The sequence below is a fragment of the Cryptotermes secundus genome, unplaced genomic scaffold (assembly GCF_002891405.2).
Source record: "Cryptotermes secundus unplaced genomic scaffold, Csec_1.0 scaffold1350, whole genome shotgun sequence".
In the NCBI taxonomy this organism is placed as follows: Eukaryota; Metazoa; Arthropoda; class Insecta; order Blattodea; family Kalotermitidae; genus Cryptotermes; species Cryptotermes secundus.
In genome coordinates, this window is record NW_019739242.1 from 870,371 (window position 1) to 883,659 (window position 13,289).

The 13,289-nt window shown below is 40.7% G+C and overlaps 1 protein-coding gene across 5 annotated transcripts in view; it reads left to right on the forward strand.

The window, feature by feature from the left end:
- Positions 1 to 5,512: 5,512 nt before the first annotated feature.
- Positions 5,513 to 13,289, forward strand: part of LOC111871901 (Ca(2+)/calmodulin-responsive adenylate cyclase) — a 375,443-nt gene continuing 367,666 nt past the window's right edge. For all 5 annotated transcript variants that reach the window (XM_023865290.2, XM_023865293.2, XM_023865296.2 and 2 more), the window contains exon 1: positions 5,513 to 5,953. The gene's annotated coding sequence lies outside the window, so the exon portion shown is untranslated. The remainder of the gene's footprint in view (positions 5,954 to 13,289) is intronic.

Consider the following 13,289-nt stretch of genomic DNA (forward strand, 5'->3'; position numbering starts at 1 on the left):
TCAAATGTTGGAAATTATACTGTCACATTTCAGTACTGTATTTGCACAAAAGTAAGATCCTTTTTTATCCATTTTGATTCCTCTAAAATGGAGTTACCTTGCAATGAAAATGTAACCTGTAACAATTGTGAAGTTTCAGGCCCAATACAGATTTGTTATCTAGTAGCACTTGAAATATCTGCAACCTGTTTTACTTCCCAATGTGTACATTATTGGGTCTTCTTTCTTTACCATTCATCAAGAGACTTGTATGCATCTTTCCTCATTCCTCAGACACACATAACACCTTCAGTAGAATAATAAGTTTTACATGACAAACGTGCAGATCACATTGGTAATATTGCAGTGGACGCCAGTGTCAAGCTGAAGTGCAGTTGATTGTGTAATACCACTATTTCAGTATTTCTTTCCTACATTAAATTTCTCTGACCTTTTGTCATTTGATTTCCTTATTTTTTAACATTGCCAAATGTTTTCATATTTCACTAATTCTTTGTTTCTTCAAAGGTATTGTATCCACTGCAGAAGTTACATGTCATAACATAAGATGAAAGAAATGATCTTGAATGGAGAATAGGTAAGGATTTGGAGAGGCAAATGTATTTTTTATGGTACTGTTATGATAAATTCTGAGAGAGACAGAACAATCACAAAAAGGATCTCAGGAAGGCACAGCCAAGATGTAAACCAGGTACCTATACAGTAACTGTGTTGTTGCATCTCAGGATGCATGCATTGTTTGTGGTTTATATCATCAGTCATGTTTTATTATGAAAGTTATACCCAGACTACCTTTCAGTTGAAATGAAGCAAAGTCCTGTCCATAAATGTAAAATGATGTGACATGATGTCTAGAAGTAAAAATATTGCGCAATAAGAGAAATGGTTACTGAGGCATCTATCATGGGGCAGTGTCAAATACCAATCTCTTAACAGCCATGTGGGCACATCAGAACCAACCCGTTGGGTACACTCACAAGAGTCGAACTGATTGGGATGGTGTTTTGTAATCAGTCCACAGTGAAGTGATACAGAGAGCCTGTGAGCCAACAACTCCCTGCTATCAGAATCCAGATCTTAGCAATGTGTCTGTGAAGACATTTTCCAGTGGAGTTTGAAATCAGACATCCCTTTTTAGACTTCAGGTTGAGTATGAAGATTATAATAGTCTTCTGGGTTGTGACACTTCGTTGGTAGAAGACTAAGGCACACAGAGGGAAATGGTAAGGATACAGAGGTGTGAGGTTCAGAACTAGGACTAGGAGTAAAATGACAGGAACCAGTGGATGCCAAGGGGAAAGGAATGAAGATGCCACTTAACTTGCCTTTCCCTGTATGTTTCATATAAATAGCATAAAGAAAAATGGAAACTCTTCTGAAAGCTAGTAATGATATTGGTATATAAATAAACAGGAAAATGTATATTTTCGTGTCTCATCACCCAAATACAGGCAGAAGTTGCAATATAAATACTGCTAATAAATCAGTTGAAAATGTGACATCTGGTTCACACACTTGTGAACATATAAGAAATCAAAATAAAACGATAAAAAATTAAGGAAATGTTATCTTCTGGTAAAAAAATAGAGGACAAACAAATATTCAGTTTTAGTGACAACAGATATAAACAACCGATAATGCATTAGATGAACCATATGTGCGCATGGGAAATTAATTTAAGGAATCACAATTTTGAATGCATTGCCTCAAAGTAATGGATCCTATTTTAGTTTGTAAGTACAGAATTCTTGCAGTGCAACAAATGTGACCATTCTAGGACTCTGCGTACATTAAAACATTAGAATATATTGAAAATTTCAGAATAAATTAGGAATATATTCAAGCCCTTAGCATGGCAGTATTCCACGAATTCTTCTCAGTGAATAAAGAACAATACAGATTACTGAATCTGATCGCAACAGGCAAAGCAACTTGGCTACAAATGAAATAGTGACCTCTGTTGGCACAGTCGATGAGTTGTAATTAGAAATTAATTACCTCATGGCTGATTTACAGTGTCTAAAGCAGGAGGCTTTTAGTGTCCTTGTTAAATATTTATGCCATCCCAAGTTACATTATCCATGTTGCCATCATCAGATCCATCAAGAAACCAGCATGAGGGTTTGAAATAGTGAAACTACCTCACAGAGCATATCAGCATGAATTGCATTAACTATTCTTCAGTGTCATAGCGGCACATTTTGGACTGATATAAAGTTAGCCAAAACTTAAAATAATTCTAAATAGTTTTATCATCCCAGTAACTCATTTTATCAATCTAAATGATCGTTAGGAGGACATAACTCTAAGTGAGAAGTATTGCACAGAAAAAGTACTTTGTTGAAGTTTTTAATCATCACTTGTGTGATGTTCTATTGAAGGTCCTTTAGATTTTGTTGATGTGGGATAATTGATAACTTTTAATAGGCATAACTGTTACACAGACACAATTGGACGAGTCAGTTGAAAAAAAACCAAACACTAAATGTCAGCACCTCTTAAAAAATGTAGAAAACATTATACAAGACAATTTAAAATACAGTCCCTTTTTGATCAGTATTCCCTTGCTGTAGCTTACCAACCATGGATGACAACTTCCAGCAGTTCAGTATAAATCAATGAGTATAGTTAACTACCAAAAACATAAGTCAGCCATGTTAAACAAAGCATCACACATTTAGTGAAGATAACAGTCCAGAGACCATGTATATAATTCTGTATCATATTGAAACTAACTCAAATTACCAAACTACCATCTATCATTGTTACTAAAAAAACTCTTGTAAAGAGTAAAAACAGTTCTGTAATGAATAACTTTTTAATTTATTTTTAAAAACCTTCAAGTTTTCTATTCTCATTCTTTAATTTAAATTCAATAAATAATTTTTTGGCCAAGCCTAGGATGTAGAAGAAGTCACTATTAAATTGAAACATATATACAAGAACAGTTCATAAAATAGAACTCAGTCACATATGGAACAGTCATAAAACGAAATTATACATAGTGATAATCAAACCACAAAAAAGTTGAAATTGTTCAAGTTATAATTGATTGAATAGGGGGTACGCGGTAGCGTAGTTGGTTGAGGCACCATGCTACAAGCCAGAAGGTCACGGGTTCAAGTCCCAATGAGATCATTGAATTACAAATATAAATCACTCTGTCCAATGTGACCTGTAAGTTTTTTACTACTTGAAAACTCAACACCCTTACATGTTTCGGTCTCTGTGGACCATCTTCAGAGGGCAAACATAACTACAAATAGGAAACCACCATCACACAAGTTGTTTAGACGTAAAGTACGTACACTTATATGCTACAATACATAGTACACAAAATAGAACATTTCACAAACACAGCAGTTTCCTGGGAATCTAAAGTTTTTTATAAGATTGTATAAAATTTCTTGATGCTAATTAAAAATTTTTTGGATTGTCAGTAATTAAAATTCGTAAACCATGCAGGCTCGTGTTCGTCCTCCCATCGTCCCTCATATATGGGGCAGATATTGTGCCACCTGGCTATCTTGATGTGGAGGTTCTTTATATCGTCCAGGCTTTGCTCGTGGCTGCTGTGCTGTTTTCACAGAGACCGAAACATGTAAGGGTGTTGAGTTTTCAAGTAGTAAAAAACTTACAGGTCACATTGGACGGAGTGATTTATATTTGTAATTGTTAGTGTGACGGACCAGAATGAAACAAATCAAAAAAAAAAAAGATCATTGAATTTTTTCAATTGACCTAATCCTTCCAGCTGCGCTATGGCCCTGGGGTTGACTCCACCTCTAACAGAAATGAGTACCATGAATTAATTAAATAATTTTCCTGGGGAGTAAAGTGTGGCCGGTGTGTAAGGCTGACACACTTACTGCCATCTTTGAACCGATTGTCTAGATGGTGTGGGACCCTCAACGTCTCACAACCCTAAGGGCCTTCATGGCCTGTTACAGGGATAACTTTACTTTTACTTTACTATCTGTACTGTTTGTATCAGGGGTAGGTTCTTAACTGTAGTTCTTACCTACCAACTCTACTACTTCAAAATTTGTCTGGTTCTTGAAATTTTCCATATGAATGGAAAAAAATCATGGCAGAATTCTTCATATTCATTCTGTGCAGTTTTGTAGCCATCTAACTGAATGGGCACAAGTTCTGTCCAATACCTGCAAAACTCAAAAAGTCCTGTGTATCTATGTTTGCACAGGTGCTGACATCTTTTTTACTCAGCTGTACTGTATTATGGTAAAGCAGCAGTGTAATGTATTATTATTATACAGAAGACCCAATAAAAAATAGGGCTTCTAAGTGGATGGTGATGTGAACCCTGTTTTGGGATGATGTCACAGAAATGGATCTTACCAATAAAATAAAAAGGTAAAGCTGTCCCTGTAACAGGCCATGGAGGTCTGTAGGGTTGTGAGATGTCAAGGCTCCCACATTTTCTAGACAGCTCACAGATGGCAGTGAGGTCAGCCCAATGCACTGCCTGCCTTTTAACCCAAGAATGTTCTTGGTACTCATTTTTTTAGAGGCTGAGTCAAACCCTGGGTCGTAGCGTGGCTGGAAGGACTTAGTAAATTGAAAAATCCAGTGGGCTCGGGAATCTAACCTGCGACCTTCCAGCTTGTAGCACAGTGCCTCAACCAAATATGCTTACCAGTAGCAGAGCATAATATTGTACCCTGAAGATGGACACTGCATATTCCTCAGAAACACAGGCAAAATAGGCCAAACCACATGGCACTTTACCCCGAAATAAGATCAGTGTCAACGATAAAGCAGTTCTATCATCTAGGATATAGAAGACAGAACCACGGCTGTGAAAATCTTAAACCCCAGAAAAGTAAAGCTGTCCCTGTGCGCAACTAAGCATACCACCGAAAACTATGGTATTGTGGACGCATTAACGTCGTGCTATATGGTGATATACCAGTACCACGACTCCGCCCAATGTACTCCCAAGGAAAGTGCTCCTTTTTTATTGGACTGAAGTAGTTCATTCCATGTTGTCATAATTTTGTTGCAGCCGGATACTTTCCCCCTTTTAACTGCAATATTCTGCAGGTTCACATTTCATATTCTTTGTGCTATCACATAGCATTCCATGTACATCCTCATGCTTTTGTTTTTGTATTCTTTCATCTAAATTAAAAATTCATACTCATACGCGTATCGTATTACTATGGTCATGATCGCAGAAGCTATGTATCGTTAGCCATAACTTCTCATTCTGCAGTTAGACCGTTACGATGGTTACGATCTTTGGTTACGATCGTTACGATCATCTCGTATACATCTTACAATCACGTACACAAATCAACTCCAACTTCCCCTCTTGAATACCAACTCAGTGGTTGCGGTGGTTGCGTTGGATTGGGAACATAATTTTTGTAATGTTGGTGTCCAGTTGCATTGATTTAACATTTAGGCGGGGGGGCGGGAGAGGGGAGATAGACTAAGTTTATGGTTCACAGAATAACCGCGTTGAGACGCTGTAGTCAGTAACTCGCAAGGCTGGTGTTTGTGCTGTCAGTTGTCCGTCCTACTAGTACGTGTTAGTAGGCGGACTTGGTGAAATAAATCGTGGAAGGTGGTAACAAGAAAGAGATTTTAAGAAATGAAAATTCCACTGAGAGAACATTTCCCTTAATATTTCCAATTCGTTTGATTAAAATTCGCAGGTTCACTTGTTTGATCTACCATTTTGTGTTCCTTAACATGTAATAATTCTGTGAAGTGCAACCAACCCAGTATCAAGAGGGGTCTATCGGAAGTGTTCTGTGTTTGTGGTGTGCTGCGTATGAATGGAGTGTGTTGTATTATAGTTTCTTGGTGGTGTTTAATGATCAAAGGACGTATGTGAACCTGATAAACAAAAAAGAAAACTTAACAATCGATTGAAATTGTAAGAAAGGGTGGATGAAAAAGAGCTATAAAATCTCTTGCAAAATAGGTGAGTAAAGATCCCAATCTAACTTTTGTAGAGTACATTACCTACACAGTAGGGGCTGCTGATTCAAGTTTGTCAGGAAACGTGTTCTCTTTTGAAATAATTGTATAGATTGTCCAGCAGCATAAATCAATGAAGGGGCCTTGAACAGTGTGCGTGAGTGTGGGTGGATTTTTGAGAGTATTGTGCTCTTAGAATTTACGATAGTCCGATTCTTGTTTTCTAGGGCTTCATTCTCTTGGGATTTACGAAATGTATCCTTAGTTTTATGTCTCGGAATCAGTTTCGTTTAGGCAGGGTTCAAAAGTTCTTACTAGTCTAAATTAAAACTTGAAAGTAAATGACCCTTCATACCAGTAATTATTACATATAATTTAACTCGTACATTTGAAACGTCCTCAGGTAAAACCTACTCAGTTGGGTCCAATAGATAGAGCTAGCCCCTATCTCCGGAGAGGACGGGAACAGAATCCAGTCTCGGAAACGTGTTTTAAAAAAGAAACAGGACTTTAAAAAAAATAGACAAGACGATGGATAATGTCCAAAAACATAATACTTGGACAAGTTTAAGGTTATTCATAAGACGAGAAACATTTGAGAGTGTATGTCGTGTTAGTTTTTTGGGCACCCCTCACCCCTTTATTGACATAGATATCAGTTATTTTTCTGAAGATAGCGCACAAGGAGGAGCGTTTCTTATATTAAACTTGTTTGTTCTACGGATGAACCATTTGGGAGAAACATGTGACTCCCTGTGCCTGATTTTCGATATAGAAAAAACCAATAACTTACCCCTGGGTGGCTCTCCAAGAGGAACATGTTTTGTATTTATCATTGTTTCTGTGGTGCACCGTTTGGGAGAAACAGTGTGACAGACTGACCTTTTGCAGTTATACAGGCAGTACACATGAAACGTATACCATTTTACTGTTAACAGGAGCGCTGGCATCCATACCATCTGTGGCATTTCTCTTAGCGGCCTCTGTATTCCCTGCGACAACTTCAGTATGCGGCCAGGTTTTGGCCTTAAATTGGCACTGAAGGCGTTATACTCGTACATTAACTCGGAAATTTGTACTGATTTGAACAAAAAAATCTTCCATGCCCTGTCCTGTTAAGTAGCGATACCCTGAACTCACCTTGTGACACTCACAAGCGAATCTTTCCAATTTCTGTGCATGTGTGCTGTTACTTTCTGGTCCAGATTAACATATCCCAGGATGTAATCGAACGTGAAGCTAATTTTGTTCCCACTGTGGGCTTAAAGATCTGTACTGCAGCATTTGGACGAGGCTATAGTTTTTGTATTTTGTTGAATGTCTTTTGGGGCCGTGATAGCTCAGTCGGTGTAGCGACTGGCTACGGGCTGGAAGTCCGAGGGATCGGAGTTCGAGTCCCGGTAGGGTCAAGAATTTTCTCTTCTCCACGTCGTCCAGACCGGCTCTAGGGTCCACGGAACCTCCTGTCCAGTGGATACCGGAGGTAAAGCGGACGGTGCGTGAAGCTGATCACTCCAACTAGTGCCGAGGTCAATAAAATTTGGATTTATACATCCACTCCCCCATACGCCATCATGGCGTAGCGTTTAATTAGTTGAATGTTGAATATTGACCCTGAAAGGCCTATCGTGACCAAGAATGTATGTTCCTGTTGTTAGGGATCAGTTCACTCTCCAGAACTTTGGCGTTTTATTTCGTGTTGACGCGATATATGAATAATTTGCTTGCAGATATGCTTGTAGACGTCAGATACTGGACCGGCGCCAGTTTGCGAACCGTTGGTTGATCACCACTGAGATAGAGAATATAGTACTGTGACCACGAGGCACCAACCATAACATTTTAATGGAATTGTGGGGTAGTATCGCTGTAAATTTTATTGCAGACCTATAATTCAGCCCCTACCAGAGACGTTGCATTGTATTCACAACCTAATCTCCTACCGTTATAGCTTCCCCTTCTCTCATCCCCAGATGAGTCGTCACAAACCCGTCGTATCTCTGGTCTAATGGTCAGAGTTCCTGGCTACAGATCCAGAGGTCGCAGGTTCGATTCCTGGCGCTACCAGATTTTCTGAGAAGTAGTGGGTCTGGAACGAGGTCCACTCAGCCTCGTGAGATAATTGAGGAGCTACTTGAATGGAAAAGTAGCGGCTTCGGTCTAGAAAACTGAGATTAACGGCCGTGGGGATCCGTTTTGCTGACCACGCGAAACCCTCTATCCGCTAAAGTTGATACTAACTTGGCCGACAAGCGGCGGTTGCTCGGTCGGTATAGCTCGCTTGCAGACTATAGCCACGGAGTTTGTGTGTTTTGTTGGTAGACGGTACCGGGCAGTGGCAACTCGAGTTAGGTAGGTTCGAATCCTGCCAGGTTATCTGTTTTATGACTGCGTTTTTCTCGCAGTTTTCCCATGCCCTTCCAAGTGAATTCCAAGGTATAGTTTGCCGTGAACTGTTATGGAAAGTCGTGGTGTAGTGGTTAGCACTTTTGCATCGCATGTAAGAAATCGGAGTTTCGAATCCCGGATGTATCTTGACTGAGGATTTTCCTGGTATTATTGATCCAGCCACACAGATGGTAAGTAGTATCCAAAATTAGACCAGGACCCCGTAATTCCACGCCCTATATTCGACGATATACTTGTATACAGAGTGATCCGTTTGGGTGCCGGTAAAATTGAAACAGTGTGAAAATAATAATAATAATAATAATAATAATAATAATAATAATAATAATAATAATAATTGGTGTGGCGAGCCGGTGTAGCTCAGTCGGTATAGTTATTTGCTACGGGTTGGACAACCGAGGGGTCGGAGTTCGAGTCCCAGTAGGGTCAAGAATCCTCACTGCTCCACGTCGTCGAGACCGGCTCTGGGGCCCACCCAGCCTCCTATCCAACAGGTACTTGGGCTCTTTCCCCGGGTGTAAAGCGGCAAGGACGTGAAGCTGACCACCCACCTCCAACTAGTGTCGAGGTCAAGAATATGTGGACCTATACATCCATTCCCCCATGCCCCTTCATGGCGTAGTGCTTAATTAGGTAAGCACAGCGACAACTTTACTTTAGTCGCAGTGGCAGTAGTAGTAGTAACAGTGGTGGTAGTACAGCTGTTAGGAAGTTAAAATGGAATGTTCTTCCGAAATGTCAGTAAACTTCTATCAAACTTCACGGCGTTACATCTCAGAGGATGAAAAATGGGTCTGCTCTTCATAATAACCGCCGTGAGGACCACATCCCACGCAGAAGATCTCGTCATTTGTCGTCGTTTAGCAATTAAATACAGTTAATTTAAATATTAACACAATGGTGGGTGCGCAGTAATACATGCTAGTTAAGAATCGCATCTGGCCATGTTTTGTTCCGCATGCGCAGGTGAAGTCTAAAAAAGGAATCGTATCTTTGTCCCTCTCCCCCTCCACCCTTTATTCTTCTAGTATCACAACCTGGTCCCCTTTATTTCTTCTTCCTGTCGTCTTTCGTTTAACTTCTCCTTTCGGTTTCATATTAATAAAACGGTGTCTGCGCCCCCTTCTTTTATTCCGTTTTTACTCTTTGTCCTCCTCCCTTCCTGCCTCTCCTTTACGTTAAAATCGTTTAGATGAATGTCGCTGGCCATATGGCGATTAAAGCCATTTCGCATCCTAGAAATGTCCCTATAATAGAGTTTTGTAATTAGTTTGGGTTTTCCCCGCGTTATACCTGGGCGCTACAATCGAGCGTGGCTGGAATAGCCAGTTACAAAAGCTTTCATTTAGCTTATTACTACACCGTTAATGTTGTTATTGTTATTAGTATCGTCGATGTAATTCTTGTAAGTAAACCTTCAGATACAGCTGAGGTTTTTGAAACATATTCAGTCTGTTCGTAGTAGTTTTCCATCAGGAACCTTTTCTTCTCTATAGCGATTAGGCTACGGACTTGATTGGGGTTCAGTTCCAAGCAGGGGAGAGATTTCTTGCTTCTCTACAGCATCCAGCTGGCTGTCGGATCCACTCAGCGTATCCAGTATCTCCCGGAATAATGCGGCAGGGTCGTGAAGCTGACCACACACTTCTGTCTAGTGCCGAGGTTAGGAATGATGGACCGGTATTTCCATTTCCCCATATGCCTTCATGGCATAATGCTTAATTACGTATTAATTAATTAATTACGTATATCATTAAGTACAGGGATGACTGGAGCACGCAGTAGCGTAGTTGGTCGAGGCACTATGCTACAAGCCAGAAAGTCGCGGATTCACATCCCGATGAGATCACTGGATTTTTTCAGTTGACCTAATCCTTCCAGCTGCACTATGGCCCTGGGGTCGACCCAGCCTCTAGCAGAAATGAGTACCAGGAATATTCTTGAGGGTAAAGGGCGGCCGGCCGGCGCGTAGGGCTGACAACCTTGCCGCCATCTATGAGCCGATTGTCTAGAAAATGTGGGAACCTCAACATCTCACAGCCCTATGGGCCTCCACGGCCTGTTGCAGGGATACTTTACCTTTCTTCTTCTTCTTCTTCTTCTTCTTCTTCTTTTTTACTTACACATGATGGTGTTTCAGACAGTTTAAGCGTAACACTTATCAACATGGTTTCACCAAATCGAAATCGATTTTGTTACGCCTTAGTTCATTTACAAGGTCAAACTGATTATATTGTTACGTGATTAGAATGACTATAAAAGGGAGTTGGATTGGTAATTGGATTTATTGGACACTTACAAGTCGTAACTACAAGTAACTATAGCGCTGTCTTTAATTCACACAGTCTGCAATTCACTACTGCACACACTGAGTCTTCTCAGTTTTCTATATCTTCACCGATTGTCTAGTAACGGCTTCCAACGGCGTAGCATCTTCAGCTTCCTTGTTCACATCCTTACTGGCCTGCGATTGCCTCAGAACTAATTCGGGGTTGCTACGCAACGGCTTACAACTGTGGGGGTTCCTCTGCCTCCCACGCCTCCACCAGGGGCGACTGCCTACAACGACCTCTGACGGATCTGTCTCCCAACTGCTAACTTCACACTCACGACTCTTAAAGATTCTTCTGACTGGCTTGTCCTGTTGGTCCTCGGGATGGACCAAACTGAAGACACCGCTTCCAACAACTCTTATATTGTTTCATGACGTCACCCTCGGCTCGGACACACAGAGAACATCGTGTCACGTGTTCTTACCTTGCCGTTCCCAAGCAACGGCAGTCGCTGCTGGCTTCATATTCCTGACTTTCAGCAGATATGTCACAGTATTTATTTTGAATTTGATAATAGGTTTGACATTATTCCACACGAATTGCTTCTCCATAAACTTAGTAATTGTGGATTATTTAGCTGGTACTTAAACTGGATTCGGAGTTGACATGAAGAAGGTTCGGCCTTATGTACATATTTATGGCAGAAATGAGTACCAGGAATTTTCCTGGGGGTAAAGGGCGGTGGGCGTGTAAGGCTGACAACCTTACCGCCATCTTTGAGCCGATTGTCTAGATAGTGTGGGACCCTCAACGTCTTACAACCCTATGGGCCTCCACGGCCTGTTACAGGGATATCTTTACCTTTACCTGACTTATTTTTGCTGATGACCTTTAAGTCTGTGGAGCTATGAACTTACCTAGTGACTTTACTTTTGCAGTCGGAAATAGGTTGTGTACATGAATGTCGTTTGTGTGGGTGTGTGAACCGGTCTAGAAAATTGAGATTAACGGCCGTGGGGATCCGTTGCGCTGACCACGCGACACCCTCTATCCACTAAAGTTGACACTAACTTCGCAGACAAGCGGCGGTCGCTCGGTCGGTGTGGTTCGCTTGCGGACTACAGGCCACGGAGTGGGTGTGCGAAGCTATGCTGTAGTAAAATTAGAGATATGATAAACCTTCAGTATATTTCTGGAAAGTTTCTTACTTCTTGAAGAGTTTTTATTAAGAATTTGGGTACGCATATTGACTATAAACTTTATTCTCATCAGCATGTTGATTTTCTTTCCTTCACGTGCAACGAAATCGCATACTCATCTTCGGTTTCCAACACAGAGAGCGTAATGATACTGCGTAGATACGCTCAAAACTTAAATATGTTTTTGTTGAACGAATTCTGTTGCGGATACCGATTCCAATAAACTCGAGCGTATAAAGAAGTTGCAGCCCTTTTCCACGGATTTTTTTTTCTCCAAAATATTTAATATCCTGATAATTTAGCATACCATATATCGTGACACAGTCGCTTTATATTTAATAAATAGTTATCATGGAGTGAAATGTTGCCACTCAGTTCTTGAGACTGTCGGTATTCGTGGACCTGCTCGGAACATGTGTACTTAACCTTTGTATGTTCAGTTGTTCCTCCGGTCGCTCTCCTTCAGCTGGATGTGCTTCTGGTGCTAATGCAGTTTGTAAATCGACACATATTTTTAGAAAATATATGTTTACATTTAAACAAACGTGATTCAGTTATGTAAGATTTGAGACTTTCACGGCGGTGACTATGAAGAAAGCAGTCTTCTGGGATTTGGCACCGTGTATATGTGGTGCTAAAAGCAGACTGCTTTTACCGGTTCTCACGGTCTCTTCGCTTTGCAGATTTCTTATATTTTTCTTCTGCCCTGAAGATGGAGGCGATACGTTCCTCCGAAACGTCGGTTAGCACCACATATACACGGTGCCAAATCCCAGAAGACTGCTTTCTTCGTGATTCAATTATTTTCCTTATTGTGTTTTTTGTGTATCTTTGTTTTGTTGTCGCCATTTTGTATTGGTCCTTCCTCTGTAATTAGCCCCTGGCTGTGAGTTCAGCACGTAAATAAATACAGAATTGAATTATTATCATTATTAAACATATCATAATAGTAACAGCATGGATAATCGTTGAAAATATACAGAGGATGGACAAAAATATGGAAACACCTCGTGAAATGCATGCCTGAATTGAAGTGTTTATTTTAGCGACGTTTGTAGGTCACGCTGCCGTATCTGCCCAACACCACTACCTGTACAACCTCCGCAATACGTTGCAAGCTTCATTTATTGTCGAGACAGTGTTCTGTGCAATTTTTTGTGCAATACGTCAGAGCTAACAATTCGAACGCGGGCAAATTGTTGGGGCCCATATGGTGGGTGCTTCGTAACCAAGGTAGCCGAGGTTTTTGGTGTTTCGCGAGGCACAATATCCAAGACCGCATACAGGAGGACTGAAAAAACCGCATCCGATAAACACCAGCGTGGACGGAAATGTGTGTTGAGTGATCGAGACAGACGAACATTGCGTAGGATTGTGACGAAAAATTAGAAGACTACAGCTGCAAAAGTGGCGGCTGGACTGAATGTCAACCCACACAACCCCCTCAACACCAAAACAA